Source organism: Oncorhynchus mykiss, chromosome 22 (assembly GCF_013265735.2).
Source record: "Oncorhynchus mykiss isolate Arlee chromosome 22, USDA_OmykA_1.1, whole genome shotgun sequence".
Classification (NCBI taxonomy): domain Eukaryota; kingdom Metazoa; phylum Chordata; class Actinopteri; order Salmoniformes; family Salmonidae; genus Oncorhynchus; species Oncorhynchus mykiss.
Genome location: NC_048586.1, coordinates 15227435 through 15252325, shown reverse-complemented (window position 1 = coordinate 15252325; position 24891 = coordinate 15227435). Strand labels below are relative to the sequence as shown.

The window sequence follows — 24891 nt, the reverse complement described above, 5'->3', positions numbered from 1 at the left end:
GCCTGATATGGTTCTCAATCAGAGGCAGGTGTTAGTCATTGTCTCTGATTGGGAACCATATTTAGGTAGCCTGGGTTTCACTGTGTGTTTGTGGGTGATTGTCCTTAGTGTCCTGATGTCATTGTTCTGTGTTAGGATACACAAGTATAGGCTGTTTCGGGTTTTGTTAAGTTTATTGTTTTGGTAGTGTTTGTGTTTAGTGTGTTAATTCATTAAACATGGATTGCAATAGACACGCCGCATTTTGGTCCGACTCTCCTTCTCACGAAGAAAACCGTTACAGAATCACCCACCACAAAGGGACCAAGCAGCGTGTCAACAGGCAAGAACAGCCCAAAGTGGAGTACAGTATGGACTATACTTCTTGGGAGGAGATAGACAGGTGGGCGGTCGACCCAGGGAGAGTGCCGGAGCCCGCCTGGGATTCGATGGAGCAGTGCGCGGAAGGATATAGGAGAATGGAGTTTGCGAAGCAAGCAAGGCGGCGCGGACGGAGGCCCCATAGTCAGCCCCAAAAATTTCTTGGGGGGGGGCTCAGGGAGAGTGTGGCAGAGTCAGGAGCCAGACCTGAGCCAACTCTCCCTGTTTATCGTGAGGAGCCAAGGAGGAGACCAGAGCCGGTGTTGGAGGTGAGCGAAACAGAGACTGTGAAGGAGTTAATGGGGAAATTGGAGGAGAGAGAAATGAGGGAGTTGCTGTGTTGGTGTTTTAAACATGGAATTCGCCCGACGGAGCGTGTCGGGGATTTGATGGCACCTGGGTCAGCGCTCCATACTCGTCCTGAGGTGCGTGTTAGTCGGCTGGTTAAGATGGTGCCAGTCTCACGTACCAGGCCTCCTGTGCACCTCCCTAGCCTTGCACGTCCTGTGCCAGCACCGCTCTCAAGATCTCCAGTACGCCTTCACGGTCTAACCCATACTGTGCCACCTCCACACCCCAGCCCTCCGGTAGCAGCTCCCCGCACCAGGCTTCCTGTGCGTGTCCTCGGCCCAGTACCACCAGTGCCAGCACCACGCATCAGGCCTACAGTGCGCCTCGCCTGTCCAGCGCTGTCGGAGCCCTCCTCCTCTCCAGCGCTGTTGGAGTCTCCCGCCTGTCTAGCGCTGTTAGAGCCTTCCTCCTCTACAGCGCTGCCGGAGTCTCCCGCCTGTTCAGAACTGCCAGTCTGCAAGGAGCTGCCAGTCTGCAAGGAGCTGCCAGTCTGCAAGGAGCTGCCAGTCTGCAAGGAGCTGCCAGTCTGCATAGAGCTGCCAGTCTGCAAGGAGCTGCCAGTCTGCAAGGAGCCGCCAGAGCTGCCTGTCTGCAGGATGCCGCCAAAGCTGCCAGTCTGCAAGGAGCCGCCAGAGCTGCTAGTCTGCAAGGAGCTGCCAGTTAGCATGGAGCAGCCAGGGCCGCCAGTCAGCATGGAGCAGCCAGGGCCGCCAGTCAGCATGGAGCAGCCAGGGCCGCCAGTCAGCATGGAGCAGCCAGTCAGCATGGAGCAGCCAGAGCTGCCAGTCAGCATGGAGCAGCCTGTCAGCATGGAGCAGCCAGAGCTGCCAGTCAGCATGGAGCAGCCAGTCAGCATGGAGCAGCCAGAGCTGCCAGTCATCATGGAGCAGCCAGTCAGCATGGAGCAGCCAGATCTGCCAGTCGACCAGACTCTTCCAGATCTGCCAGTCGACCAGACTCTTCCAGATCTGCCAGTCGACCAGACTCTTCCAGATCTGCCAGTCGACCAGACTCTTCCAGATCTGCCAGTCGACCAGACTCTTCCAGATCTGCCAGTCGACCAGACTCTTCCAGATCTGCCAGTCGACCAGACTCTTCCAGATCTGCCAGTCGACCAGACTCTTCCAGATCTGCCAGTCGACCAGACTCTTCCAGATCTGCCAGTCGACCAGACTCTTCCAGATCTGCCAGTCGACCAGACTCTTCCAGATCTGCCAGTCAGCCAGACTCTTCCAGATCTGCCAGTCAGCCAGGATCTGCCAGAACCGCCAGCCAGCCAGGATCTGCCGGATCTAACTACCTGCCTGAGCTTCCTCTCAGTGCTGTGCTACCCATCAGTCCCGAGCTACTTCTGTCCCGAGCTGCCCCTCTGTCTCGAGCTGACCCTCTGTCCCGAGCTGTCATTAAGAAGGGTCACCTATCTAGGGACGCTAAGGAGGTGGACTAAAACTGTTATGGAGTGGGGTCCACGTCCAGCGCCAGAGCCGCCACCGCGGACAGATGCCCACCCACACCCTCCCCCATAGGTTTAAGTTGTGCGTCCGGAGTCCGCACCTTGGAGGGGGGGTACTGTCACGTTCTGACCATCGTTCGTGTGTGTTTTCCTTGTTTTAGTGTTGGTCAGGACGTGAACTGGGTGGGCATTCTATGTTGGATGTCTTGTTTGTCTATTTCTATGTCCGGCCTGATATGGTTCTCAATCAGAGGCAGGTGTTAGTCATTGTCTCTGATTGGGAACCATATTTAGGTAGCCTGGGTTTCACTGTGTGTTTGTGGGTGATTGTCCTTAGTGTCCTGATGTCATTGTTCTGTGTTAGGATACACAAGTATAGGCTGTTTCGGGTTTTGTTAAGTTTATTGTTTTGGTAGTGTTTGTGTTTAGTGTGTTAATTCATTAAACATGGATTGCAATAGACACGCCGCATTTTGGTCCGACTCTCCTTCTCACGAAGAAAACCGTTACAATATATTTATGTTTGAAGCCTGAAATGTGGCAAAAGGTCGCAAAGTTCAAGGGGGCCGAATACTTTCGCACGGCACTGTAAATATGATGTGGCTGTCGATGGTACAGATGTGTGTGTGCATGTGTGCATGCTTGCAAGTAGAATAAAACATGTTAACTCACCCTACTTGTAGAAGAATGGCAGCAATGCCATCCTCTTCTTTTTCATGGTGATGAAACTGTCTATGACTCTGTCATACAGAGTCACACTAAATGCGGAAGACACATTTCAGTTGAATACCTTCGGTTGTACAACTGACTAGGTATCCCCCTTTCCTTTTAGTTTTTGTTGTCCTAGGCTACCTGGCTAAAATGCCTTCCTTCCACGGGCAAATATGCACCAGCCTACTACATCATACTACATGTTTAACATCCATCCTCTCAGGCTAGGGGCACAATGTATATGTTTATGATTGGTCGAATCGTTGTTATAATCATTGGCCAGTACGGAAAATTAAGTAAAACCACAAGTCCAAATCCCTATCTCCATCCATGGCTAATTTATGAATGGGACGATTTTAGCTAGCTAGCTAGCCACCGGAAGACAACAACAATTTAAAAAAAATTCTGTCTATGACGTTTGGATTCTGATGATGTCACTGGTGTTAAGGCAAATCCAACCTGGCTTCCCTTTACACTTTTTTTTGGTGTGCCAGGACCATTCACAACTGTGCTCACTCAGTTTAGCTCAACCCTGATTGGCTATTATTTTATATATAAAAAATGATCAGGGAGACCAAATGCTCGCTAGCTTCCCTTGCATTCAATGCTAGCTAAACTCAGCAAAAAAAGAAATGTCCTCTCACTGCCAACTGCGTTTATTTTCAGAAAACTTTGTATGAATATTTGAATGAACATAACAAGATTCAACAACTGAGACATAAACTGAACATGTTCCACAGACGTGACTAACAGAAATTGAATAATGTGTCCCTGAACAAAGGTTGGATCAAAATTTAAAAGTAACAGTCAGTGTCTGGTGTGGCCACCAGCTGCATTAAGTACTGCAGTGCATCTCCTCCTCATGGATTGCACCAGATGTGCCAGTTCTTGCTGTGAGATGTTACCCCACTCTTCCACCAAGGCACCTACAAGTTCCCGGACATTTCTGGGGGAATGGCCCTAGCCCTAGCCCTCACCCTCCGATCCAACATGTCCCAGATGTGCTCAATGGGATTAAGATCCAGGCTCTTCGCTGGCAATGGCAGAACACTGACATTCCTGTCTTGCAGAAAATCACGCACAGAACGAGCAGTATGGCTGGTGGCATTGTCATGCTGGAGGGTCATGTCAGGATGAGCCTACAGGAAGGGTACTACATAAGGGAGGAGGATGTCTTCCCTGTAACGCACAGCGTTGAGATTGCCTGCAATGACAACAAGCTCAGTCCGATAATGCTGTGACACACCGCCCCAGACCATGAAGGACCCTCCACCTCCAAATCGATCCCGCTCCAGAGTACAGGCCTCGGTGTAAAGCTCATTCCTTTGACGATAAACGTGAATCCGACCATCACCCCCAGGTGATGTTACAAGTGGTCTGCCACTGTGAGGACGATCAGCTGTCCGTCATGTCTCCCTCTAGCTGTCTTAGGCATCTCACAGTATGGACATTGCAATTTATTGCCCTGGCCACATCTGCAGTCCTCATGCCTCCTTGCAGCATACCTAATGCACATTCACGCAGATGAGCAGGGACCTTGGGCATCTTTATTTTGGTGTTTTTCAGAGTCAGTAGAAAGGCTTCTTTAGTGTCCTAAGTTTTTGTAACTGTGACCTTAATTGCCAACCATCTGTAAGCTGTTAGTGTCTTAATGACCGTTCCACAGTTGCATGTTCATTAATTGTTTATGGTTCATTGAACAAGCATGGGAAACAGTGTTTAAACCCTTTACAATAAAGATCTGTAAAGTTATTTGGATTTTTACGAATAATCTTTGAAAGACAGTGTCCTGAAAAAGGGACATTTCTTTTTTTTGCTGAGTTTGTGTGGCAACAATGTCATACTCTTTCTGACCAAAATGTGACTGTCAGACCCTGAACACAATGTCATTGTTATTACCGTTGAATAAATTACTATATTCTGTTTCAAATCATATGTTGTGGGCTGTCTTGACTACAGCTGTGTGTGATGTGACAACACATTCCTTTGGCATGAAGTGAAGCCTTTTGGCAAGAGCAGGACGTTCCTGTTCTAAAGTTAGACTTGATCAGACTTTTAATTAATCCATGGCATTTGGATTTCTATCACTCCAGAGATGCGAAACTGTATGAGTCATACTGTAGAATATGAACGGATTGTTTGTCTGTTGGAACAAGAAAAGTGTGATTTCAGGCCATAGTTGTTTTAGGTGAATCATTCTCAGCTATTTATTTTATCTTTATTTAACTAGGCAAGTCAGTTAAGAACAAATTCTTATTTTCAATGACGGCCTAGGAACAGTGGGTTAACTGCCTGTTCAGGGGCAGAACGATTGATTTTTAGCTTGGCAGCTCAGGGATTTGAACTTGCAACCGTTTCGGTTACAAATTCACCGCTCTAACCACTAGGCTACCCTGCCTAGTGTTGTAATTATCATGAAAGGAATGACCTCATCTTGGTCCATTTGAAGTACGGGTCTATGAAATCCAGGATGTTTTCCTCGGAGTGTGCACTGCAGCCTGGTTAATGCTGCCTCCTGTTTCTGGAGATGTATTTTTCTAAGGTGTGTGTGGCACATCTGTGTGTGTGTGGCACATCTGTGCAGCTATTGTTTATTCATGGCGTAAAACCCTTTGAAATGTGTTAAGATACTTCCCACTCATTATAAAAAATCCTGCCACCCATGGATTAGGACTTTGATGTCACCAATCCTGCTTCAAAGGCTTATTTCGCTGCTATTAATCACAGTTTAGCCTCTGAAGATATAGCCAGAGAAAACATTTGGACATCTCGTGCAGAAACTTTGAAATGTTTCAGACTGTCTTGCATACGCTTGGTTCCTATCCTCTCGTTCGTGTGCAGGAGGGACTGTAGCACCCCTGTGCAGACAGCTGTACTGCTGATTCTATACAATCCAGCTCAGACTGGTCCTAAACTGCCCTTTCTGTCTACCTGAAGGATTACCCAACACACTGGTCCACAATGGAACTGGCCTACTCTTAGAGTCATGCTTGTTGAAAGCAGGAGTTAACTTGATGTTTCTCTCTATGGCAACTGTAATACTCTGGGTACAGTAGTTTACTTTTTCTATTGAAAGGATTGCTCTGTATAATAGACCGCATACTGTAAATACAGGTAACTGCCAAAATAAAGGAAACACCAACATAAAGTGTCTTCATAGGGCGTTGGGCCACCATGAGCCAGAACAGCCTCAAAGCATAGAATATACAAGTGTCTGGAACTCTATTGCAGGGATACAACAGCATTCTTCCACGAGAAATTCCATAATTTTGTGTTTTGTTGATGGTGGTGTAAAACTCCCATAGGTGTCCAATTGGGTTGACTGGTTACTGAGACGACCAGGGCATATGGTTTACATCATGTTCATGCTCATCAATCCATTCAGTGACCACTCGGGCCCTGTGGATGGAGGCATTGCCATCCTATAGGGGGCATTGCCATGCTAGCCAAAATAATGGCCTGCCCAGCAGTTTTATACATGACCCTAAGCATGATGGGATGTTATTTGCTTCATTAACTCAGGAACCACACCTGTGAGGAAGCACCTGCTTTCAATATACCTTATGTCCCTCATTTACTCAAGTTTCCATGACCTGTAGGTGGTATTGTATTGACGTGTTGCTTTGCTGTATTGGTTTGAACAGGTCATCTGGCCACTTCCAGGGCGAGAGTCACCACAAAGTGGGCTCTCTCTCCCTTAACCCTTTATACAACTCAAAAAAACATCATGGTGGTGGCTATTATTTCATCCAAGTTGAGACCAAATCACTCCTTATATACGTTTACAGGCATTACATCAAAAACAAACAGTAGAAATCAAACACGACGTAGCATTCGCATGTGACTTCCAATTAAAGCAGATCCATTTGAATCCTTTGAACATTGAGATCCATTTGGGTCCATTTGCACCATGCTCTACCTTTAACTGCGAACCCCCTGGCACGACAAGGATGAATTGTCAAAGGGGGCATATCTCAGTGGTGCCCTCTGTCAACAGCTGGTGAGGAAGGAGGCTTTAAATGCTGACTGCTGATTGTAAGACCTGTTGAATTGTTGAGGTTTGATGGATGTTAAAGGCCTCTAGACAGCGTGAGGCCACAGTTAGGCCATAAACAATTACATCCTGCTACAGCCGTCTGAAAAGGCTATCTGGGGTTATACCTCACCTATAAACTAGTGTAGTAAACCTGACTTTTGCACGTTCCCCCTCAGTGTTGCTCTTAGTGTACCATAAAAGTAATTGTCAGCGATTTATACAAATAATATTCTGCAGCTCTATTCATCTCTCACTGTCTGAACTAACCTCCTTTAAGGAGAACCATTCAGTACAATCATAATGTCCAGTTAAGATTTTGTCCATTGTCAAATATTGTATATTAAGAAAATACTTCTCACGTTAGGATTTTTTGTTGAATGTCAGATTATTTCATCTTGTCTATACTCTTGTAATTTCCTTTCTTTCCATGTTTCTCAACAACACCTTCCTGTATTCAGTCTCCCAAATACCTATTGAAGGTAAGAACAGCCTATGGTTTACTGTGCATTCGGAAATAATTCAGACCCCTTGAATTTTTCCACATTTTGTTACGTTACAGCTTTATTCTAAAATGTATTAAATTGGTTTCCCCCCCCTCATTAATCTACACACAATACCTCATAATGGCAAAGCAAAAAAGTTTTTTTTTTTTTTTTTTGCAAATGTATATAAAAAAAAAATATATGATTCAGACCCTTTACTCAGTACTTTGTTGAAGCACCTTTAGCAGCGATTACAGCCTCGGGTCTTCTTGGGTATGACTCTACAAGCTTGGCATACCTGTATTTAGGGAATTTCTCCCATTCTTCTCTGCAGATCCTCTCAAGCTCTGTCAGGTTGGATGGGGAGCGTCGCTTCACAGCTATTTCCAGGTCTCTCCAGAGATGTTTGATCTGGTTCAAATATGGGCTCTGGCTGGGGCACACAAGGACATTCAGAGACTTGTCCCGAAGCCACTCCTCCGTTGTCTTGGCTGTGTGCTTCGGGTCATTATCATGTTGGAATGTGAACCTTCACCGCAGTCTTAAGTCCTGAGCCCTCTGAAGCAGGTTTTAATCAAGAATCTCTCTGTACTTTGCTTCGTTCATCTTTCCCTCATTCCTGACTAGTCTCCCAGTCCCTGCTGCTGAAAAACATCCCCACCGCATGATGCTGCCACCCCATGCTTCACCGTAGGGAAGGTGACAGGTTTCTTCCAGACGTGACGCTTGGCATTCAGGCCAAAGAGTTCAATCTTGGTTTCATCAGACCAGAGAATCTTGTTTCTCATGGTCTGAGAGTCCTTTAGGTGCCTTTTGGCAAACTCTAAGTGGGCTGTCATGTGTCTTTTATTGAGGAGTGGCTTCCATCTGGCCACTCTACCAAAAAGGCCTGATTGGTGGAGTGCTGCAGAGATGTTTGTCCTTCTGTAAGGTTCTCCCATTTCCACAGAGAAACTCTGGACTTCTTTCAGAGTGACAATCGGGTTCTTGGTCACCTCCCTGACCAAGGCCCTTCTCTTCTGGTTGCTTAGTTTGGCCGGATGCCCAGCTCTAGGAAGAATCTTCGTGATTCCAAACTTCTTCCTTTTAAGAATGATGGAGGCCACTGTGTTATTGGGGACCTTCAATGCTGCAGACATTTTTTAGTACCCTTCCCCTGGTCTGTGCCTCAACAGAATCCTGTCTCTGAGCTCTACAGACAATTCCTTCAACCTCATGGTTTGGTTTTTGCTCTGACATGCACTGTCAACTGTGGGACCTTTATATAGACAGGTGTGTGCCTTTCCAAATCATGTCCAATCAATTGAATTTACCACAAGTGGACTCCAATAAAGTTGTAGAAACAAGGATGATCAATGGAAACAGGATGCAGGATGCAGCTGAGCTCAATTCCGAGTCTCATAGCAAAGGGTCTGAATACTTATGTAAATAAGGTACCTCTGTTTATTTTTATATATACATTTGCACACAAAAAATACAAGCTGTTTTCCTTTGTCATTATCATCAATGTTTTTAAAATATATATATATATTGTAACGTAACAGAATGTAGAACAAGTCAAGGGGTCTGAATACTTTCCAAATGCACTGTATCTTATACCTCATCTTTCTTGAGTCTTAATGATAGACCAAAGGTAACATGTGGGCGGGGTCACTTACGCTGGGGTTTAACATTGTGCCATTTTAATGCAGTCTTTGGAAAAGCATCAAACCACCTTATGAGCTACAGCAGTGGTTCCCAACCAGGGGTACTTGACGTATCCACGGGGGTTACTTGAGAAGACTCATGAGACCATTGGCCTACTGGTAAAATACACGAGGGGACACTTCAGGGGTACTCTGGGCAGAGCAACATTTAGCTGGTGGTACAGGAACAGAGAAAGGAACCACTCAGCTACACTGTACCTGCTCTGTGAGAAGAAAGTACATGGTAACGGTTAGTCAATCTCTGAAATGTGACTGATGTAAAATGCTCAATCAAAGCCTGTGGAAAGTTCGAAACAGTTAACCGATGAGAAGTTCATAAAAGTTATCATTGCAAAACAATTATGGAACTAGTGCAGACGTGTGGACGGCCCTTGTTAAAAGACATGAACAGAAGTAGTTGAACAGAAGGGGAATAATTGCTGGTAGTTCTATCTGAACAGCATTCAACATAGTAAACTGTCAGAACATCCAATTGCTCCATGAAGTTATTCAGAAAATGTTTGACATACCTTTCCCCCTGTGCTAAGATCAAATAAAGTATTAAGATATGCACTTTGCTGTGTAGACTTACTATGAAATATAGATTGAGTCATACATTTTGATGAAGCCATGATGTGCGAGGACCATTAAAATGCTTATATTGCGTCCTCGTTAACCCGTTGTTAGAAGGACTATCTGGTTTGGGATGTCAAGCCTCATTATACAGAGCAGCGTTAGCTGCAATTCTCCCATGGCCCTACACTGTTGGCTTTAAGTGTTTATGGTGCTGCTGCCCTACAGAGACAACACCGAACAAGCAACAATGTACTGTTTTCCATCCCATTGTGAGGAAGGAATTATGGTAACAGCTTGTGTTTAGGTGGACACCATGGAGATGATGCGGCACCCTGAGGAAACCACCAACATGAGACAGACCGTGGCCTCCTACTTCCGGGTATACATCTCCCTAACCATCATCATCATCACTATACCCAATCATTCCATTTCAGCAATGTTTTTCATTTAACTCTAATACAGTACAGAAATAGAAAAGGGTTTTCATTTTTGGGTCGATTTATATCCACCAGTGAATAAGAATGTCAGTAAGAAGATTGTTTTTCTGACACAATGACAAACCAGCGTCAGCACGATATCTGGGAATTCCACAATGACCGTAGGAAATAATGCATAATGCAAATAATAATCCCTGTTTTCTTGTTTGCTCCGCCCCCGTCGCCTTGCTTTGTCTCCTCACTGCGTTGGCAGTACTCCCTGATGGATCTGCTGTCTAAGATGGTGGTGGGTTGGCCCCACTTTGTGCGCTGCATAAAGCCCAACGATGACAGACAGGCGCTGGGTTCCTGTAAAGGGGAGGGTGATGGTGCAGCTGCGTTATGCTGGGGTCCTGGAGACAGTGAACATCCGCCACCAGGGATACTCCCACCGCATCCTGTTTGGAAAGTTTGTTAACAGGTAACAACCGCGCTGTACGGGGCGCCGGGGCGCTAGCTGTGCACTCACGCTGAGTGCTGACACGACCCCAGAGTTAGAGCAGAACAAGTGCACGGCGTGTGCTACATCACACAAAACACGGCTTCCTTAATTGGAAAGGAGTCCAAACTTGAGCAGAGCAAGCGGCTCACTAATTGGCAGTCGTTAGTGATAGCATAAGACTACATCTCTTAACTGGGTGGGTTCACTTCACGGAACTGGGAAATAAGGGCAGAACTCAAACAGAGAGGAACTCTGAGGCTAAGGATAGACATGTTAATTGATTTCTTTACTATTCATGAAGGGTTTGTTTTTGTGCCCCATGTCCTGGATAGTGTCTATATCTGATATAGGAGCCCCTTATTCCCTGGGTGGTTGTCATGAATGATGAAATTGGGTTACTGACTTTTTTTTCTACTAGATACAGGATATTAGATAAGGTTTTTATTTGTTTTCCCAATGTCTGGCAACATCTGCCAATGTGAGAGGTATGAGAATTTCTTCCATTGAAACGGCCTAATAAAATATTAAGCTTAGATTTGATTTTATCCACACCAAAAAAAAATCCAAAAGCAGGTATTTAAACCTTCTTGAATCCTGTCAAGAATAAAATACATACTCCGACTCGGTCCTTGGGGAAATGTAGGAAACCTACGTTTGATCAATTATCCTTTGAAAAATATTCCAGGCACCTCCAATGGGGCGCTATAATACGATATCAAATGTAATTAGCTTGGGCTTGTGGCCTGTGTAAAAAGCAGTGAGACGGCTGGTTAGTTCCGTTGCTCCGGGGGAGCTTTTAAAAGATTGTGTGTTTAATTTAGCCTGATTTCTTGCACAAAACCCTGAATGACCATAAGCTGTTCTTCTGCCTGTCCCAATTCTAGGACGGTGTTGGTGAGGCTATTTTCACAGTGTTAAAGGTGACAGTTCATCACCTGACAATGGGCTGTTAACCCTCAAATAGAGTGTGTGTGTGTCTGTGCGTGCGTGCGTGTGTCTGTGCGTGCGTGCGTGTGGTAAAGGGGGGCTAGATTCTCAAACGTTCAAACGCTGCTGTCCTATTGTCTTACTGGATGGAATGGACCCGTCTATTGTTTGGAGTATAGGAGGCCGTATCTTAGCATGTCCCTGGCTTTCTGGCCTCCGTCGGGACCGCAACCTCGCAATCGAGTCCACCCCATCCCATCCAAGCCAGGCAGAAATAATACTGACAGACTCAGTAGTTAAACTGCACCGTAAGTGGAAAACTGATTTAAATGTGTGCTCTCATATCAAAGGCTCGTCTGAGGTTACCAAGGAGTGTGCTCTGTATTTGCCATCAAAGAAATAACAGGTATCAACAGGAATTAGAATGAAAGGCTGTGGAATGGGGGTGTTCAAATATGTTTTTCTTCCAACTCGATTGTTTCTTTGACCAACACCAGAACACAAGGAATGAACCAGCAGTTTGGGAGCCTTGATGTCCCTGAACAAACAGTTGTATCAGCTCTGTCCTATGCAGGTGTTTTGTAAACTGTGACAGGCAGGACAGTCAAGGCCTTAGACAATGAAGTAGAGGCATTCCATGGAGTTGATTTACACAGATTGGCCCTGATGGGGATCATCTGTGTAATTGAAATAAGAGAGCGTGGTCCATTCAAAAAGAGCTCAGACAGTAGGCCTCTGTTAGCGGCTCATGGCTCAGTGAGTCTCGTTTTCTTTGTGCACTGTGGGTGGACCCATGCCTCAGATCCCATGCATGGTAATTCATTTAATTTAGATTTAAACAAAAATTAAATCAACTTGTATGAAGGAAGAGTCTCTGAACAGTCTGAAAACATCAATTCAGAGCAAAACATATGATTACGATATACACTATATATACAAAAGTATGTGAACAGCCCTTCAAATTAGTGGATACTGCTATTTCAGCCACACCCATTGCTGACAGGTGTATAATATCTAGCACACAGCCATGTAATCTCCATAGACAAACATTGGCAGTAGAATGGCCTTACTGAAGAGCTCAGTGACTTTGAACGTGGCACTGTCATAGGATGCCACCTTTCCAAAAAGTCAGTTTGTCAAATTTCTTCCCTACTCGAGTTGCCCCGGGCTACTGTAAGTGCTGTTATTGTGAAGTGGAAACGTCTAGAAGCTCAGCCACACAAGCCCACAGAACAGGACCGGCGAGTGCTGAAGCACATAGTGCATAAAAATTGTCTGTCCTCGGTTGCAACACTCACTACCGAGTTGAAACTGCCTCTGGAAGCAACGTCAGCACAAGAACTGTTCATCTGGAGCTTCATGAAATGGGTTTCCATGGCCGAGCAGCCACACTCAAGCCTAAAATCACCATGCGTAATGCCAAACGCCGGCTGGAGTGGTGTAAAGCTCTCCGCCTTTGGACTCTGGGCAGTGGAAACTAGTTCTCTGGGTTTGGCGCATTCCAGGAGAACGCTACCTGCCCGAATGCATAGTACCAACTGTAAAGTTTGGTGGAGGAGGAATAATGGCTGGGGCTGTTTTTCATGGTTCGGGCTAAGCCCCTTAGTTCCAGTGAAGGGAAATCTTAACGCTACAGCCTACAATGACATTCTAGACGATTCTGTTCTTCCAACTTTGTGGCATCAGTTTGGGGAAGACCCTTTCCTGTTTTAGCCTGATGGTGCCCCATGCAGAAAGCAAGGTCCATACAGAAATGGTTTGTTGAGATTGGTGTGGAATAACTTCACTGGCCTGCACAGAGCCCTGACCTCAACCCCCATCAAATACCTTTAGGATGAATTGGGACGCAAACTGCGAGCCAGGCCTAATCGCCCAACACCAGTGCCTGACTTCACTAATGCTCTTATGGCTGAATGGAAGCAAGTCCCCTCAGTAATGTTCCAACATCTAGTGGAAAGCCTTCCCAGAAGATTGGAGGCTGTTATGGTAGCAAAGGGGGGACCAACTCCATATTAATGCCCATGATTTTGGAAGAAGATGTTCGACAAGCAGGTGGCCAAATACTTTTGGTCATGGAGTGTATGATAAAGGTCAGACAGTAAAATGTCATATCTTTCCCTCACCCCTTTTTCATAGGTATTACTACCTTGCTTTCCGGGCTCACCAGGTTCCTGCCACCAGCAAAGAGAATGCCGTTGCCATACTGGAGTCTTAGGGAAGACGAAGGTAAAGTGGTGATGATTATCCAGATACATTGTAGTAATGTTTGTTTCCAAACCTATGGCTGGCATCTCAACTCTGTCCATGGATTGAGTTGCTTCAATGTTATGCTCCCTGGGTGTACTGTGTGTCAGTTGTTCCTGAACTACTACCATGTGGAGCAGCTGAACCTGCTGCTGAGAGAGGTGATCACACGGGGTGGTGGTGTTGCAGTCCTACATCAAGGGCTGGCTGGGGGGTGAGGCGCTACCGCAGAGAGGAGGAGAAGAGAAACCACGAAGCCATGTTCCAGTCAGGGATACCTCCACCTGGCATAATCTGGACTAGTTTTCGTTAAAGAGATTAGTTTGATAACCACAGTGTGAACTATAGGGGCCAAAAGAGCAACGCTTCAGAGAGTAGACAATAAGAGCTCTGAGAGTTCAAAGGGATCCAGCTCATTGCCACCTGGTTGTGGTGTGTTTTGAAGTGGGATCTCATGTTGTAGGTGCTGTCTATGTTGTTTCACTGAGGTTGATCAGTAGCTTTTTTCTGTCTGTAGCCTGGAGGGGCCACACGGCCCGACAGAATCTCAAGCAAACCAGGAAGGAGTGGGAAGCTGCAGCTGTTTGCATAATATCAGGTAAAGCATTGGAGATATTGTTCTATTGTTCTCAGAAGTACTCAACACACTCGGTAGGGCACTTCTGGATTTTATGTCCAGTTTATGTGCTTTGGGGGGGTTTTATTTCAATATTTTTTAAGAGAAATTAATAAAAGCCAGAAAATCGTAAGGTTTGATAAAATACCTTATTGATCTCAATAAGCATTCCATGAAACAGTAATCATTCATTAATAATGTATGCAGAAAGGCTTTTGAAAGTTTGGGCAGCATTTGGTCTCCATGTTTCAGAAGAACAGTGCACATTGAGATCCTTTTTTCCTTTCATCTCTTTCCCAGTAAAGGCAAGAGAGAGGCTTATCCCTTCTGTTTCCTCACAACTTCCTCTCTCAAATTCCCAGTCTATTACACTGCTCTCACATACCAGAAACAAGATGCCTTTTTGTACTGTCAACCTTTTCATCTGAAATGTAAATTAATTCTTACTCAGTGTGCCTTGACGAAGATCAAAGTGAGCACATTAACCTTTTCGGGCCTCCCCCACTCCTTTGAGCCTCTCGCTGGAGGACAAGGGAGGGTGCCAAGAGAGGGAGGGTTGAGGAGGGAAGAGGAGGGCTGGGGGAGGAGACTTGGCGTTGTTTTATGTGGCTCCTAAGGGCTGCCCTCATCTGGCACACGGAGCATCTCAGTCGCCTGCTCACCTTGTGTAATTGTCCTCCATTAAAACACTTGTAAATAACATTGTGGAATGGGTAAACAGGTTTTTTGGTGTGAGAAAAACTTCACTGTCGGCTCTCGCTCGCTATCTCTTTGTAGAAGTGCACATTGATGTGTTTGTGTGTGGGCAGGAGGGCTGTGGAAAGGGCCCGACCTTACATAAGTGGGGCCTCAGCCCCCCGACGGAACACTCCAACACGCTCACATTGTGTGTTTGACTGCAGTTTACAGCCTTTGAGGTGGGCCTACATTTGCATTTTTTAAATAAACAGATGCCTTTCAAATGTATGAGCCTGGTGGCTCCTCAGATCTCGACAGGGCCTGGGGGGGCTGCAAACCATCGATCAGATTAGACCATGGAAAATAGAGCTGCTTAACAATGTACTGCAACATGGTTTGCCACTGTGTCAAATTTTACAACTAAAACACTAAGCCCTTTGACTGAATAATGTGAATTGCCCTAATTTGATACATCCAAAAGAGCTGAGGTTCCCCTTTTTAATCACATATTGTTTTGAAAAGGAAACCCTCCTTTTAGTACTGGATAACATCTTTGTTTACAGAAATTGTCAAAGACTCCAGTCACCCGAGTCATAGACTGTTCTCTCTGCTACCACATGGCAAGTGGTACCGGAGCGCCAAGTCTAGGACCAAAAGGCTCCTTAACAGCTTCTACCCTCAAGCCATAAGACTGTTGAACATTTTATCAAATGGCTACCCATTGACCCCCCCCCCCCCCCCCCCCCCTCCTTGTTTTTATACTGCTACTACTCGCTGTTTACTACCCATGCATAGTCGATCCTCACCCAGGGGCAAGAGGCCACACCACCGAGGACATGCATTTTTGGGTCAGTTTCAGTTATCTCTGTCTCTGTTTGTGTTTATGTATCCGTTAGGCCCTAATGATTAGGATGCTCCAAAGTTCCGCCATACAGACAGCAGGGTCCTCCACAATGCCCCTAATAGGGGATGATATTCTGTCTTTGAAGGTCATTCGATCTGAGCCTGGTGTGCACCCCTGTCAAGCTCTTTCTCAAGTTCTTACAAGAGGACCTCCGGTAGAGACCACAGTCATGGGGCAAAGGGGTTTGCATACCAGTCACTCAACCGGAGTTCTACTAGGCAGATTTATTTCCTCCCCTCTTTAATGTATTGTTGTTTCAACCACCAGGAAGCTCCTCCTCTTGCACCACCTCTCCTTTTTATAAGCCTAATAAATATCTTTCCACCAAGATAGCGCGCTTGTCTGACCGCTAACGGGGCTGGGCTCTGAACTGGTCTCCAGATGTAAGAGCTGAACGCCGTTTGTGTTTACTCAGCATATAGACGACTAGTCATTAAGGAAGTATGTGTAAAGCAGGAGAGCAACAGCTGAACTGCAGTATACATGGTGTCTGGCCAGTGCTGCTCGCAAATCCAACCCTAGCTGTCTCTCACACTCTCCTTTAACACTTGTTCTTTCATTCAAGTCCCCTATTTGCTCTCTCTTGACTTAGTATTTAGAATAGTATTGGTTTATTCCAATATCTTTAAATGTTAAAGGTCCAATGCAGCTGTTTTTTTTATCTCAATATCAACTCATTTCTGGGTAACAGTTAAGTACCTTACTGTGATTGTTATCAATTTAAATACTAAAAAAATGAACAAAAATAGCAATTTCTCAATCAATCATTTTGCTAGGACTGTCTGAGAGTGGTCTGAGTGGGGAGGGGAAAACTGAAAACTCGCTGTTATTGGCAGAGAGGTTTGGAACTATCTTTGTTACTGGTCTATTAACGGATTTACTGTCTGATGATGCCACCAGACAGGCCCAAACCCCATCCCAACAAAACAGACTGAAATTTCAGGCAGTCTTTTCAAACGGCTCTTACACAATTTTTTTACATTATTTTTTTATTTAACCATTATTTAACTAGGCAAGTCAGTTAAGAACAAATTCTTATTTACAATGACGGCCTACAAGGGCATTATCATAATTTTCACAATTTCACAGGGTCATTCCAACCTCATAGTGTCGAAATATATATAAAACACAGGGAAAGGATGTTTTTGACTGCATTGGGCCTTTAAGGATCTGAACTGACAGGTTTAGAATGGCATTTTTAGAGGGTAAATACATAGAAAATCCTTCCCACTGGGCACAAACTGGTTGAATCAGTGTTGTTTCTACGTGACGTGTCAACATATTGTGATATGGAATCTACGTGGTGTTACAGGTTTTGTTTTTTCAATGTATGTTTTTAGGTTGGACTTTAGCACGTATAGCTCGTTAGCACGTAGGGCGCACCGTTTGGTGTCACCTCGTTAGTCAGTATGTGTTACACTAGTGCCAGCTTGTCATCTCGTTAGTGGGAAGGTGTTTCCCCTATGCTCCAGTTGTCTTGATAGATGCAGAGGGTTAACACCTTTAGTTGGCTCTCCCTATTTAGATTTCTAGACAAACAATCCTTTATCCGACTTCCCAGACTTTCGTTTTGCTCCACCTTTTTGGTTTGCTTCCGGTCTTAAAAGTTTGGTGTGGGTTTTTCTTTTGTTTGCCTCTTAGTGGGCAAATTTAGCGGGCTCTCATGATGGGTGTTTTTTAGATCCCAGTTCTTGCTGTAAAGCAACTTTCAGTGGACACCCCACATGAGTGTCTTTTAGAACTCCTCCTAAAACCCCACCTGTTCCCTTTTGGTTGTTGTCACTGACTCTTTGTTAGTTCCCTCTTCTGGTTGAGTGACATTTTTTGTTTTCTTGCTGGGGAACGTAACAGTGGAAATACATTGGACTTTTGGAATACAGTAAATCGCCTATTAACTTGTCGACAAGTTAACACATATGTTGGATTCACGTCGCCAACTAAACCAAAAATAAAAGTTAAAGAATAGGATTAGCTATCCAACCATTAGATACATCTCTTTACATGTTGATATTTGGTTGCATTATCAACCAAACACAATTCAATACTACTTTTGTAACACAGTAAATAGCCTAAAGTTATTTTACAAACTAATGTAACAGTATTTATTCAACCTATAATGAGTAACACATAGATGGCCACATTTAGAGGTTACTATAACTACAGTATAAATGTCTTACATAATCATAGAAAGAGTGCATGTTCAACATAGCATGCAATCTTGCAGGACTCATAATTGCTACAATAATCTGTGCAGAATCTCATACAGCATTGATCACTTGCACCTTTTAATGTAATATTAAGGAGAAAAGGGGAAACCTAGTCAGTTGCACAACTGAATGTATTCAACTGAAATGTGTCTTCCACATTTAACCCAACCCCTCTGAATCAGAAAGGTACAGGGGGCTGCCTTAATTACATCCATGGCACCCAGGGAACAGTGGGTTAACTGGCTTGCTCAGGGGCAGAACAACAGATTTTTACCTTGTCAGCTCAGGGATTCGATCCAGCAACCTCTCAGTTACTGACCACTAGGCTACCAGCAGGCAGGCAGTTACCTGCAATCCAAGTAATTTGATTGTGCTATTAGATGAAGCACAGTGATAAGACATTAAGTTGCTGTATAAATGCAAAATATCTGACATTGTATTCCAACTTTGTTGTGCTTTTAAATGGTTGAAAGATAGTGATAACACATTGGGAATTCAACAAACTTCTGTCTTGCCTTTTTGAGTGGGTGAATAAATGTTGAATTCTCATTGATCAACGTCTCAACCAAAAAATTACCCAAATGTCCACGTTGAAATGACGTGGTGAACCCAGTGGGTTGGGTTTGGCACTATATCGCCAACTGATTCACAGATCCGCTGTTTTGATGGAGATTAAATCTTTATTCATTTCAACTTTTGTTGACTTTGTCGGTCAAGGCAATGCATCTCTCCAGACTCTTACTAGATTTTTACATCTGAAAATGTTATGCTTGTTGTATACCCGGGCTGAGTTTTTCTTCTGGGAATTTTTCTCAGTGTTTACAATCATATTCCCTGGTGAGAAAACTTCAAAACTCAACTTAACAATTCTGTTTAATCAGTGTTGGAATCGCTCCATATAGATTTATTTTGACTTGATCTGGCACATTCTCTCCTTTTAAGATCTGCGTGCTCTTACCTAGACACTGTTACTTTCCCCTTTTATATCCCTCAGTGCACACGGTCTATGTCTGTGTCCATCTCCTAAGGTTTCTAGTGCATCATACTTCCAAATGTGAATAATATTCTTCGTCTTTGTTCTATTGCTCCTGTGTAGAGTGTCTTCGAATTTTGATTATATCTACTGTACCACATTAAATCTATTGTGATAGTTTAGAGGACTGACCCTTAACCACCTATCTTTTTCACTTTTTGTAGATATGAGGGCAGACACATTTTCAGTGATGAGAGAGAAGGTAAGTTTATATCAGAGAAATTCATATTTTTTTAGCATGCGGTTCTAGCTTCAGCTGTGCATTCATAATACTGTACTTCTACAAAGCCCCTTTAACATAGATTATTCGTGAGAGTTTTTTTCGAGTCCTTGAGACAAAAGACTTCTCTTGCTCCAAACTCCATCTCAGAGGAGAGACAGGGTGGTACGGGTATGGAAGAATCAAAAGGCTGGAAATTCACTGCTGAGAATAAATGCTGGCTGTTCCCTGAGGTGATTTGTCTTTGCGCTTCTCTTTCTACAGATGTAAGAGCCCTTTTTTTAGTAAAGACCTGAGGTTCTTTGGTAGCACTTTGATATCCTGCTCGAATTCAATATGTGAAATAGAAGAGCCACTCCGTGACTCGGAGCACATCACAGTCTTTGAAGTCTGATCCAATTTTTGCTGCTCACCATTTGATGTTGAAAGGATGAAATGAGGAAAACGTAGAGTTTTTGCCAGTAACTCTGCTGAGCATATGTAAGATTAAAAAAGCAAAATCCTTTGGAGGATGTACTTAGAAATGTTAAGCAGATTAATACTTTCCTATAGCTCTTTTATTTAAAGATAAAATTAAATATGAGAGGATGTCTGTGTGTGCTGTTATTTTCACCCTCACAATTAAGTCAGTGTGCTGCTATTTGCAGGAAGGTAGGGGTAACAGAGGGGCCTATGCGATGGCATTAGCATGTGATTAACATTGCAAAACACATTCATGGGTTCTAGTAAATGCATCTGCCAAAACAGTAAATTCAAAATAAATAAATTTGAATCCAGTGACTGAATAAGAAACAATAATAAGTCATGACTATGAACCAATAATAAATAGGCAGCCTGCTTTTACTGTCTGTCTGTCTGTCTGTCTGTCTGTCTGTCTGTCTGTCTTCCTTCCGTTTCCATTGACAGTATTATTCAGGCTGTGTTTATGCCTCTTCTTTAAAGGTTGCCTCCGACAACCATAATAGACAAGTGAGAGACGACAGCAGAGACAAAGGGATAGAAGACACAGTAGTGAAGCCTTGCAGGGAGACAGGCAGTCTGCGAGACACACAGTGTAAACAAGGTAAGCCCGAGCACACAGCTGGCGGGTGCAGGTAATTACAAAAGGAGACAGGAGAAATCCTGCTTTAATGGATAAAGTGCCATTTTTAATACAGAACCCCTTTCAACCTTTCATCCCTACCAATCCTTCCTGCCATTTTTTTTGTTGACAACAAAGGGATGGTGTATTATGAGTAATCATTTCTGTGGTATTTTAATAACCTGGGTCAGCTCATCATAAACGACGTCTCATCGCGAGGGTTTTAGAAGCACCGAGCACTTCAAAGCCTCATTCTCCCACACGCCGAGCCCTTCACTAAAGATCCCATCAATGTCTCTAATAGACCCACATAGTAATGGTGACAGGAAAAAACACAAACCCTGATTTGTTGAACATATGTTTGGTTTGCTTTTTGCCCAAGGCGCTGAATTCCATTAATTCATGCTGCCTGGGAGGCTGAGTGGGTGGCTGAACAGGGGGTTACTGATTACGGCCGTCACCCAGCCCACCGCTAGCCTGTCTGGGTAATGGGGGCTCGGCCCTTCATTAATGTTATTAGGAGTCTGAGGTAAGAGACAGAGGTGGAATACCGTTTAGCAGCGCGGCCAGGAGATTATGTGGATTAGACATGATAATATAACACAGACAGTGCTCTCCAGCGGGCGCAGGATTAGTGTCAGCACGCCACAGCAGGTCTGGGTTAGATAGCGGCTAATCCGGTAATGCCAGATACAGGTGACCCCCGCTCTGAAGCATCACTGCCGCTGACGAGAGACTGCTTTTAAGAATTCATGACATGTGATGTGAATATAAAGGGAAATGCTGGAAGGAGTAGTAGTTCCCTGCTTTATAGCAAAAATAATTAAGCATTCATGCCATTATGAATTGGGAACAGTGTTTGGGAAAATATTCATTATTAATATCTAGGTTCATTAATGAAGTTTGAAACTCCCCTCTCCTAAGAGCAGGGGAATAGTTTTTGGGCAAAATGCTAAATGCTGTGATAAAACTTTTTCCTTTTCAAGAAGCCATGGGCTTTCCTAATACTTTACTTATGTTGTGTGCAGAGAACACACAGACTTTCAGGTGTCCATTATCCCTTTCCTCCCCGTTTGTGTTCTGAGGTCTGCTTGTGGCTCCAGTTGCTTTCAGGAAACCATATTTGAATACATTGAGGGAGGCCACGGTGGCTCAGAAACCCAGGGCACACTTTGATCCCTGCAGATCTGAGGCCTTTTTTTTATCCTGAGGTTGAGCGAGTGATGGAAGCCTGGCCCTGCCAGATGTTTGGAGACCAGGCTTCTTCCTGTGTCTCATCCTGCTGACGCCCCTGGTGATCGCTTATATTCTGAGGTGAAACTGGAGTGATTCAGGACACCAACAGAGAAAGTTCAAAATCAGACCAGGAAATTGAAATCCGCTTTTGCGTTTGGCCAAAACCGCTTTGGCACGACCCGAAACCTCTCCTTGAGTTTGATGGACTCTAAGTCCCTTCTCCAGTAAGTCATTTGACTGAGCCCAGCTCTGCTGTGTGGGCCAGGCCATCCAACCCCCTTTGTGCTTCAAAACAAAGAAAGCAAGGCAGGAGGAGATTACCCCCAGTTTAAAAGATGTCTGTTTCAGTGTATGTTTAACACAGGGCTAAGGGACTATCCCCCAGCTTTAGCCAGATAGCCGCAGTGCTGTCTTTTATGGAGGGAAGGAGGGAAGAGAGAATTAAAGCTCTCTACAGTCACAGCCCTTTCCTCGCATGTCTGAAGTGTCAACCTTTGATTTGCAACATTTTGTCACCGAGAAAGTTCAGCGAGGCGCAGTCATGTAAACAGAACACTTACAGTACGTAACTTCTCCCTACCTGTCTCACCGGCCTGAATATGAATACAATATGAATCATATTTCAAAACGAGTCACGCAGCCGAAAGGCTCTGCGAGTAACGTGGCGATATGATCAGAGTGCTGTTTACGCTCCTCAGTGTGGTAAACAGGCTGGTGCCGAGGATCAGTCAGAGGCTGACTTTATGGTTTATGAAAGCTGAGCTACTTATGTTAACAGGCTTTTTGAAGATTATAGTGCTGGTAAACATACATGTCAGGAGTGAGACGGTGATAAAGAGGAGTCACAACACAGAGACCAATTACCACTGCGTCTGGGAAGACTCTTAACCTGGTCTTTTGAAGAGTAGGGAAGAAAATGGAAAGGAAAAGAGGAAGGCTCAGTACCTTTGAGGTTTCCTATTACTTATTGGTTATGGTCATGTACTTTGAACTATATAGCGTGTACTAGTCTATGTGCATTGATCTGGTTGGCACCCCGAGCTGTCCTGCAACTTTAAGTGATCAATGGGAACCCGGTATTAGGCCATGGTATTACCCAGCTGTGCTAAAACCCACATTCACTGATCCATCCCACTTTCCTACCATTCAACTACCCCATTACCAACAGCTCTTGACACCACTAACCACATGTCCTCTCACTTGCTGTGCAACCACGACGCCCCACTCCCCCAGCCCAGCGCCTACCCTCACCACCACCGCCATATCAACATACATCTGCAAGACAAATGATCCACCCTCTCCGTGTTCCTCAGACAAAACGCTCTCCCTCCCTCTCACTGTCTCTCAGCCTTTTGATTTATCTGTCTGTCTCCACACATCATAGAGGCTGAACCGGATGCCTAACACATTTCTTCAGTTTTAGGCAAATTACAGGCACGTAGCCGAGATTTGGAGTGGATAGGAAGGCTCAATTTAACGGAAGGAAGAAAGAACTCCTCCTGTCTGCCACTACCTAGCATAATCCTCTTAATGTCAGCGAGAGTAGTTAACAGGATGTACTTCCAAACTACTCATCACAATTTCTACAGGATAATCTGTTTCAACGTACCTGTAGTATAGCAAGGTGTAAGATTATATTCAAACTTTGTGGCTTGGGTTATTTTGAACGTTTTTTTCGTAATCAGAACTTTTAGGATATCCAGATTGTTGAAGTTGTTGTCCTTTTTAGAAATGGTTATAAGAATGTGTGTTACCCAACACAGTGCATTTCAGTTACTTTGGTTCATCACTTTGCGGGATGGTTTCTCAATGACTGTGCGACTTCTCCTGTGCAACATACCAACATGCACTCACTGCTTAACCTGGAGGGCTGCACTGATACATCATACAGAAGTCTGACAAATGATTGACAAGTGATTTTCCCGGCACATGAACATTTCTTCCGGAGTCAAGCCCCAAATCTCCCGTCAGTGGAAAATGATTGATTTCAATGTGAAAAATTGGTTGTAAGTAACAACATCCTCTGCCTGCATTAGTGAAAAACAGATGCAGGAACTGCCCTTCGGAGCATAATCTACAGAACCCTGTGATTTTCCGAGTGTGCCTTTATAATTCAAAGCACATGGGTTACCATTTAAGTACGATGTCCCAAATGAAGACATTGGTAATAAATTACAGGAGTCCTGGAAAGCTCTGGAACTCCCCTTGAAGTTTGACTAGAGCTAGCTGTCTATTCAGGGACTTTCTGTTAGCAATAAACTGTGTGTGTGCGTGCGTGCGTGTGTGTGTGAGGTAGTTTGCAGGGGAAAGAGAGGGGTCTGGGCTACACATGCCTCATTTAGACATCAAAGGACTCCGCTGATGATTTTTCCTTATAATCCATGCCTTTTGCAGATCCGGCTCCCTCCATCTGAATAAACAAAGCCCAAGTGGTTAACTATGGTCTGGGAGAAGTCAGGTGATCCCCACACGTGATTCAGGAAGTAAATCGATATTCTCCTAATTTATTCAGCTAAAATCCCTTTTAGCAGCTAATTTATTGAGGAGTATTCTGATTTTCAAGGGATTTACAACTGGTATGTAGAGATCAGAACCTCTGAAAATGAAAGAAGTTGTCACGTTCTGACCTTTATCTTCCTTTGTTTTGTCTTTATTTAGTATGGTCAGGGTTTGAGTTGGGGTGGGCAGTCTATGTTTTGTGTTTCTGTGTTTGGGTTTCTGTTTCGGCCTAGTATGGTTCTCAATCAGAGGCAGGTGTTGTTAGTTGTCTCTGATTGAGAATCATACTTAGGTAGCCTGTGTTTCACTGTTGGTTTGTGGGTGTTTGTTTCCGTGTCTGTCACCACACGGGACTGTTTCGGTTTGGTTTTCGTTCATGGTCACATTTATTGTTTTGTGTTTGTTAGTGTTCAGTTTATGTTTTATAATAAACAATATGGACACTTACCACGCTGCGTTTTGGTCCGATCCCTGCTACACCTCCTCTTCAGACGAAAAGGAGGAAATCTGACGTTACAGAAGTACCTATCTCAAAAATGATTCTCATCCTTTTTATCTGTCGATGCAAGCATGTACAATATGTAAGTATGCTGCAAAGAACAGCAAACTCTGCTGGGGGAAAAAATCTGATAAGGAAAATCAATGTTGTATGAATTGTAACACTTCTGTATTCT

General features: G+C 44.4%; 1 pseudogene; it reads left to right on the top strand.

Annotated features, from left to right (window-relative positions):
* The window catches only part of LOC110502051, a 79026-nt pseudogene extending 58527 nt beyond the window's left edge, over nt 1-20499 (top strand).
* The last annotated feature ends 4392 nt before the right edge of the window (nt 20500-24891 follow it).